The following is an 8,498-nucleotide window of genomic DNA, read 5'->3' on the forward strand; positions in this document are numbered from 1 at the left end:
TGTGGCAAGGCCATAAAGTTGCCCTATTTATCTTTTGTCTGACCAAATTTTAGGACACTCACAAAATTTGCCTCTGAATACTTGCACAGTTTTGATACTGAAAGTGCAAGACTCCCAGTTCTCTGCTTTGCAATATACTCTGTGGAGGAGCAAGCTCTTCCAAGATCTGAGCTAGAGAGAATTTGATTGAGACTGCTCTGGGTTACAAATGTATTTTTTGATGACTTGAAACTCAAGATTCAAGGCACTAGTTTTCTTCCTTCTTTCCTTCCTTCCTTCCTTCCTTCCTTCCTTCCTTCCTTCCTTCCTTCCTTCCCTCCCTCCCTCCCTCCCTCCTTCCTTCCTTCCTTCCTTCCTTCCTTCCTTCCTTCCTTCCTCTCTCCCTCCCTCTCTCCTCCCTCCTCTCTCTTGCTTTCTCTTTGCTGTCTTCTTCCTTAGAGTGAGTTCTGTCATCCTGAAACATGCACCCACTCCATAGCCAAAAGTTGGGTCGCTCTCTACCTTTCTACTTTATCCCAGACTTTTAATTCTAGTATGGGAGACTGTCAATCTCTAAATCCTTTTTGTGATTCCTCTCAAGAGACCCAGAGGTCACCATATAGATAGGAATCTTTACGTTCCGGCCTGTCAGCTCAGAGTTTCTCATATAAATTTGCAGATTAAGCTCCTACCATTATTCATGCTTTACTATTTGAAAATTGTTAAAATACCAAGAGATTATTTTTAAGCCAGTTCACTATAACTGTATGTTAGCCAGCTAATCAGTTATAAAGTCTTTATAAGGAAAGTACTGTAACATGAGTTAGCACATGAACTCTGCAAACAGATACAGGCTCTGCCACTTATTAGCTATGACCTTTGACAAGTACCTAACTTCTCCAAGTCTCAGTTTTCTCATCTGTACAACAGGGCTCATGACTGCTGTGAAGATTAAAAGAGACAACCCATGTCAATTACATAGCACAGTGTATGATACATTGTAATTGCTCTACAAATATTTGTCATTTTTATTATTGTATTCCCCCAAAATGTGAGCCCTAAAGAGGGCAGGCATTTCCACCTGCTTTGTTCCCTGCTGTATCTCAAGTGCCTGGAACACAGTTTTGTACATAGCAGATACTCATTAATTATTTGTTGAATTAATTAATAATGTGCTTAATATATTTTTTGTAATTCCCACAGTGTTAGGTATATGTAAATGTCTATTAAAACCAAGTATCCTGGAACATTATAGCTATAGAATCTAAGAGATCAAGACCAACACATTCATTTTATAGATAAAGAAACTGGGTTCAGGGAGGTTGAGTGAGTTGTCCAAAGTCATAGATTCAGATTAAGGCAGTATAAATGGTTAAGTGCCCAAACTCCAAAGCCAAACTACATAGGTTCAAATCCCTACTCCCGCTTACTTCACTTCTCTGTACCTCAGTTTCCTCATGTGTAAATTGGACATAATGAATGATAGCCCCTAACTCATAGAGTTTATATGAGCATTAGACAATTTAATATATGTACCTGGCATTTAATAGATGCTATATGTATTAGCTACTATTATTATTAGTTGTGAGGTTAAGAGTTTTCCTACATTCAGTAAAAGGTACTTTCAAGTACATTGGTTGTTTGATGTATTTCTCAGCTGAAATGAATGACATTATCCAAGTTTCTATAAAATATATCATTGCTTCTGTGAAAGGTAGAACAGATTAGCCTACCTCAGATCTCAACCTATGTCTGGTGGCTTTTCGCTGTAACATTTAGATTTCAAATGTAGCATTGTTTACGTTGTCATCTGGAATGAGAATATGTACTTTTCTTGGTGCTGAAAGTATGTCTGGTACAAACACTATTCAGGGTCTTTGTCATCTTTTAATTCCTACTGTCTTGCACATATTAGAGTTCAGTTAAATATTTCAGTTAAATGGAGTCCAGTTTTTTGTTGAGTACCCTCTTTTACATCCTTTGTCATATCATCATGCAGAAATAGCAGGAGTCAACGAAGCTTTTCTATTAAGGCCAGATAGTAAATATTTTAGGCTTGTGGGCCACAAAGTTTCTATCACAATTACTCAACACTGCCATGAAAGCGGCCACAGATATAAACAAATGAATATGTCTGTGTTCCTATAAAACTTTATTTACAAAAACAGGTGACCAGTCCATGCATGGGTCATAGTTCGCCAGCTCCTGGCTTATAGAGTAGCAAGAGGCTTAGAGACAAAAATTAATAAAAGCAATAAATCTAGTTAGGAACATGTACTCTAATGAATTTTAAGCATTTAATTTCCATTAAACTAATTAGCGAAAGTTTAACTCATAAACAAATTCATCTGAATTATAAGCTTTTGTTTTAGATGTTGTCTGGATCTGCTTTATCCATGTTAGTAAATGAATCAAGCATCAAAGACCAAAACAAAGTTAACAAAGCACAGATAGGTGTGGAAGCCAAGAGTGCAGTGGTTCACACTTAGTGCTTATTTATTCTTTTGGATTCTTATACTTGCTTCTTTCTGAGTACCAGTAGTTGTCAACCATACAGCTTAGGGTATAGTTGGTCAGTGGCTTATGAGGATAGTAAAGCACTACTGGAGAGTCCTGTTTGCCCTCTGCCTATTACTTCTACCCCAAAACCTACATAATAAAGTCTCTATTCTTGCTTTTAAAAGTGTGGCAGAAAACAGCAGTGAGGAGGTACCTATTTATTCATGTGACAACCGACCGAACATCTGTTCTATGACAACAATTATGGGCATCCAGAGGACAAAGCTAAAAGAATAAAAAAATGCACTATCCCTACTCTCATAGAACTCACAAGCTACTGAGAGTGACAAACCAGTAAACAGTCAATAACACAATAGAGTGTTATCATTAGCGTCACTGGAAAACATTGTCTAGTCTTAGAATTTTAAAATCACGTAGTATATTATTTAAATACTGGAGACTTACATTGGACCTTGAGGAAGTTCAGACCTTATAGTTAGTGTAAGTAAAATTAACTTCTATTATAATAGCTAATTTTATATGCATATGAATGTGCTTCAAACCAAATCATCCGTAGAAGCAATACGTTCAGAAAGTAAAGAATTACTCTAGGGTAGTTTGTTATAGCAGCCTGAGGAAACAAATGCATGGATATATTATCTATTTAAAGGTCAAATAAAGAAAAATGATTCTATTAAAAAAAGAAAATAAGAACTTTTCCCGTCTATGGCCATGCTACCCTGAACAAACCTGATCCCATCTGATCTCGGAAGCTAAGCAGGATTGGGCCTGGTTAGTACTTGGATGTGATACCACCTAAGAAGACCAGATGCTGTAGGTGTAAAAAATAAAAAAAGGGATTGTAAGCTGACAAGTTCCTTGCAATCCGTGAAGTCAACCAAGGGTTATCTCCCCTAAAAAAAAAAAAGAATTTTTCCCATTTGGTTAGTGTATGAAATAACCATTAATGATCCCAACTTGTTGGACATTTGTCTGGAAGGATAACAAAGCAAAATAAACAAACCTGGGAAGAGGCAGAATCCTTCATTTTCTCTTGATCAATACTAAGCTGCTCGGAACAAGGTGCTGAAAATAAGGAAGAAATATCACTCGTTATAAATATGTGTCATGACTAAACCCTATCTGATATATTTGGCATAGGCGAATAATTGGAAAGTCTATTTATGGTCCTATTTATACTTCTATTGTCAAAATTAATGATTCACTATAAGTGAAAGGTTTTGCCTATATTCATCACCATTAGAGCCTATGACTAAATTAAAATATGTTTATATTTTCACAAACTTTGATTTTCACTGCAAAACCCAATACTCAATTTTTACGTGCTAACATTAATGACCAATGGCCTAGTCTTCCCTGAATTAACAAATCCTTACCCTTCAAAATAAACATTTACTTTTAATAGATTTTGTTAACTACTGACTAGAAAGAAATGTATAGCATAGTTATAAGGAGTGAAAATAAAACGTACCTTGAAATATCCATCATTGAGAACTAAGAAACACATATTTTTTAAAAATTAAATTTAATTTTGTATAAGTAATGCATCCCATTGTACAAATTCAAAATTTACAAAAAGATATATGTGAAAAATTCTACCATTTTTCCTGTCCCTAATATGTAAAGCACTTTCTTTTTTTTAAATTAAGTTTATTGGGGTAACAGGTTAATATAATTATATAATTTTCAGGTGTACATTATAATTTGACATCTATATATTCTATTGTGTGATTACCACCCAATGTAAAGTACTTTCTTATTATTTTTATAGATGCATAGTATTTTGTATAGGTTTAACATCATTTATTTAACCAGTCATCTACTGATCAATATTTTGGTTATTGCTAATATTTTGCTGTTATCCGCAGAATAAATTCCTAGAAGTGGAACTGTTTAGTCAAAAGGCATGCATATTTTCTTTTCTTTTCTTTATTTTAGACATGCACATTTTTATATGGAGAAAATTTATATTTCTACCAGCAATGCATGAGAGTACTTGTTTCCCCATACATTTGCCAATAAAATGTGTCATTAAACTTTGTCATTTACATTTCTTTTATTAATGACATCTCTTTAGATGTCAATATCCATTTGTATTTGATCTGTGAACTGCTTGTTCATCTTCTTCACCTATTTTTCTATAAGCCTTCTTGGTCTTTTTTCTATAAATTCATAAAAACTATTTGTTTATGGAAATTTTCTTTTAACCTGATGTTAATCCCCTTCCCCTCAGTTCCTTTGTCTTTTTTACATTGTTTAGGTGGTTTTTGCCATGCAAAAAAAACTTTAAAAATTTTATTAAAGTAGAGTTGGAATACAGTATTATATTAGTTTTAGATGTACGACATAATGATTTGACATTTATATATACCTTACGATGTAATCACCACACTAAGTCTAGTAACCAACCATCTGTCGCCATGCAAAGTTATTATAATATTATTGACCATATTCCCCATACTGTTCACTACATCTCTGTGGCTTATTTTGTAACTAGAAATTTGTACCTCTTATTTCCCTTTACCTTTTCCACTCATTCCCCACCCTCTTCCCTCTGGCAACTGTCAGAAAAGAAATTCTTTATTATTGTGTAGTCAAATGTATCAATCTTTTCTTTTATGGCTTTGGGGTTTTCTGACATATTTAGAAAGGTCTTCTTTACTCTGAGTAAAAGCAACAGATGTTTAAACAGAATTGTGATTCATGAATCTTTCTGCTTATAGAATGTAAATATACTATTTTATTTTACCTGTAGCATCTCTACATCTGACCTCCAGCACTGAATGGAATAGATTGGATATAAAAGGATACTGCATGGCAACACTTCAGAAACCTCGTTGCCATGGAAATTTGACTCAGCTCTGTTGTTTAAAAACATTCATCATTTGTCTATTTTGAGTAAACTCTGTGCTAGGCACTTTGTGAGATACAAAGATGCAAGAGAAAAAAAATGAATCCTTTTCTCCAAAGAGCGTGCAACACAGTGTGGGAAATATTTAAAAATATGGGGATAGTGAAGGGGATAGTGAAGAGGATAGTGGTGTGTAGAGGGGAGGGGTGGGGCTAAATGCAGGTCAAATGGAGACCTAGCTAGCTTTTGTTGGCCTCCATATTAGATCACTGATGTTCTTATCATGTAGAGCAGGGGTCAGAAAGGATTACCTGTAAAGGGTCAGATAGTAAATATTTTCAGCTTTAAAACTACTCAATTCTGCCTGAACAATGAAACTTTACTTATAGATACTGAAGTGTGAATTTCCTGGAATTTTCATGTGTTGTGAAATATTATTCTTTTATTTTTTTATATTTTTTCAAACATTAAAAATGTTTTAAAAAATTTAGCTTGAGAGTCATACAAATGCCGATGGCAAGCCAGATTTGGATCATAGGTCATATTTTACCAACACCTGACGTAGAGGAATGACTGTGAAATTTTATCCCAGGAGGAATGATGATTTTAGGGAAGCCTATCAATTACTGAAAGTTTCAAAAATAACTCTAAATTCATCACCTTATTTAAGTTTTGCAAAAAAAAAACCAAAAAACAAAAAAAGGAGTATAGAAGCAATTAATGGGGAAGCAATTAATACGTGACCGGCCGCTGCTCAGCTAAACCCTGCTTCAAGGTGAAGAGGATGCAGTTCTTTGAATCGAATTCACCAATTCCTTCTGTTAAACTGCTTTTCATCTAATATTTCTGTCAGAGAATTTAGAAACTATGGTGATTGATGCCATAGAAACACACAGGGAGTGAGCAGGGTGATGAGCTTGTGGATGGTGGCATGGCTGAGAGGCAAAAAGCTTTTAGCTGCCAATCTAGAGGTAAAGTAACAGAATAAAATGTAATGCAGCTAGCATGCAGGGAGCTTTACTGTTTACAGAGCACTTTTCACATATACCATTGCTTTTAATTTTACTCGAAACTCACAATAACCCAGTGTGGTAGATGTTTTCATGATTATGTGTAAACATAAGAACCTGATTCTTTTTCCTGGCACTATTCACCCTGCCTTAAGTGTAAGGACCAGCTGCCCCTCAACACTAAGGCTAAGGCCACAATTAGTAAAAATAACGATAAAAATGATGACAGTAATAATGTGCTAATCACTGGATGATGGTTATGTTCCCAACACTGAGCTAGGCCACTGACATATGATGCCTCATTTTGGCCTCACAGCTGCCCAAGTATGGAGTCATTGTGACATTGTGCCTTTTATCATAAACTGTGGAGACATATGGAACTAGGTTCAAGCCTTAGCCCTGCCACTTATAGCTCTGTGACCTGGGACAAGTTACTAAACTCTGATTTTCATTCTCCTGATCTATAAAAGGCATGTAACAAAAAAACTACCTACTTTTTTGGGCTGTAGCATGGATCAAATGGGATAACAAATGCAAAATGCTTAGCACAGTGGCTCACACATCCTTAGTACTCAATAAATCTTTATTATTACTGCACAGAGCTTATAATATCTATGATAACTCTGCCAGGGGTGATTAAGATAATTTAATAGAATCCACACACTTTGCATTCAGACATTTAAAAAGTATGTTTACTTTAAAATAATTATGGACTCACAAGAAATTACAAAAATAGTAGAATGATCTACATACCCCGCACTCACCTGCCCCTAACGATGACATGTTATATAGCTGTAATACAATATCAAAATTGGAAAATTGACATTGGTATAATACTGTTAACTAGACGAAAGACCTTATTCAGTTTTCACAATTTTTAAAACTGCATTCACTTATATGTGTATAGTTCTATGCAGTTTTACCCCAATTATAGATTTGTGTAACCGCCACTACAATCAAGATGCAGAACTGTTTCCATTACCACAAAATAACTTCTTGGTGGTCCCTGTTTAAATTTACATTTATCCTCCATCCTTGACTCAAGGCAATCACTAATCTATTCACTGTCTCAGAAGTTTTGTCATTTCAAAATACTTACTATATAAATAAAATTATACAGTATATAATATTTTGAGATTGATTTTTCTTTCACTCAGCATAGTGTCATTGAGGTCTATCCAAATTGTTCTGTGTATAAATAGTTTAATTTTTACTGCTGTATTCCACTGTATGTATATCCTAGACTTTACCCATTGAAGGACATTTGGATAATTTTCAGTATTTGCTATCACAAATAAAGCTGCCATGAATAACAGTGTATACTTTTTTATGTGGACATGAGTTTCCACTTCTTTATGCCCAGGAGTATGATTGCTAGGTCATATAGTAAGTGTATGCCTAAATTCATGAGAAATTGCCAAACTGTTTCCCAGAGTATCTGTACTACTTTACATTCCCACTGAGTGAGTGAGTGATCCATGAGTGATTCAATTTCTCCACATCCTCATCAGCATTTAGTATTATCATTTTTAAAAAAATTTTTATCTGTTCTGAGAGTGTAGTGATAAAGCTTTATGGTTTTAATTTGCATTTCCCTGGTAGCTAGTGATGTTAAGCATTTTTCCCTGTGTTTATTTGCCATACATATCTCCTCTTTGGTGAATACCTGCTGATGTCTTTTGCCCATTTTATAACTGAACAGATTGTGTTTTTACTTATGAATTTGAGGGTTTTTTATATTTTGTGGCTACACAGACTTTGTTGAATATATGGTTTATGTTGTGGGCTTAACTGTGTCTCCCTAAAAGATTTGTTCAAGTCTTAAATTCTGATACCTATGGATGTGATCTTATTTGGAAATAAGTTCTTTGCAGATATAATTAAGTTAAGATAAAGTCATCCTGGATTAGGATGGGCCCTAATCCAAGTACTTGTATCCTTATAAGAAGTCAATGCAAACAGAGTCATAGACACACAAGGATAATGCCATGTGAAGACAGAGGCTGAAATTGGATTTATGCGTCTATAAGCCGAGGAACACCAAGAACTGAAGCCAGGAAGAGGCAAGGAAGAATCCTTTGCTTATAGCCTTCAAGGAAAGCTACCGACACCTTGATATTTGCCTTCTGATTTCCAGA

At 34.9% G+C, this 8,498-nt stretch overlaps 1 pseudogene; it reads left to right on the top strand.

Moving 5' to 3' along the window:
- The first annotated feature begins 3,200 nt into the window (after positions 1–3,200).
- On the top strand, positions 3,201–3,319 carry LOC118608426 (annotated as a pseudogene).
- Positions 3,320–8,498: the final 5,179 nt, after the last annotated feature.

This window comes from Rousettus aegyptiacus, unplaced genomic scaffold (assembly GCF_014176215.1).
Source record: "Rousettus aegyptiacus isolate mRouAeg1 unplaced genomic scaffold, mRouAeg1.p scaffold_m13_p_9, whole genome shotgun sequence".
In the NCBI taxonomy this organism is placed as follows: Eukaryota; Metazoa; Chordata; class Mammalia; order Chiroptera; family Pteropodidae; genus Rousettus; species Rousettus aegyptiacus.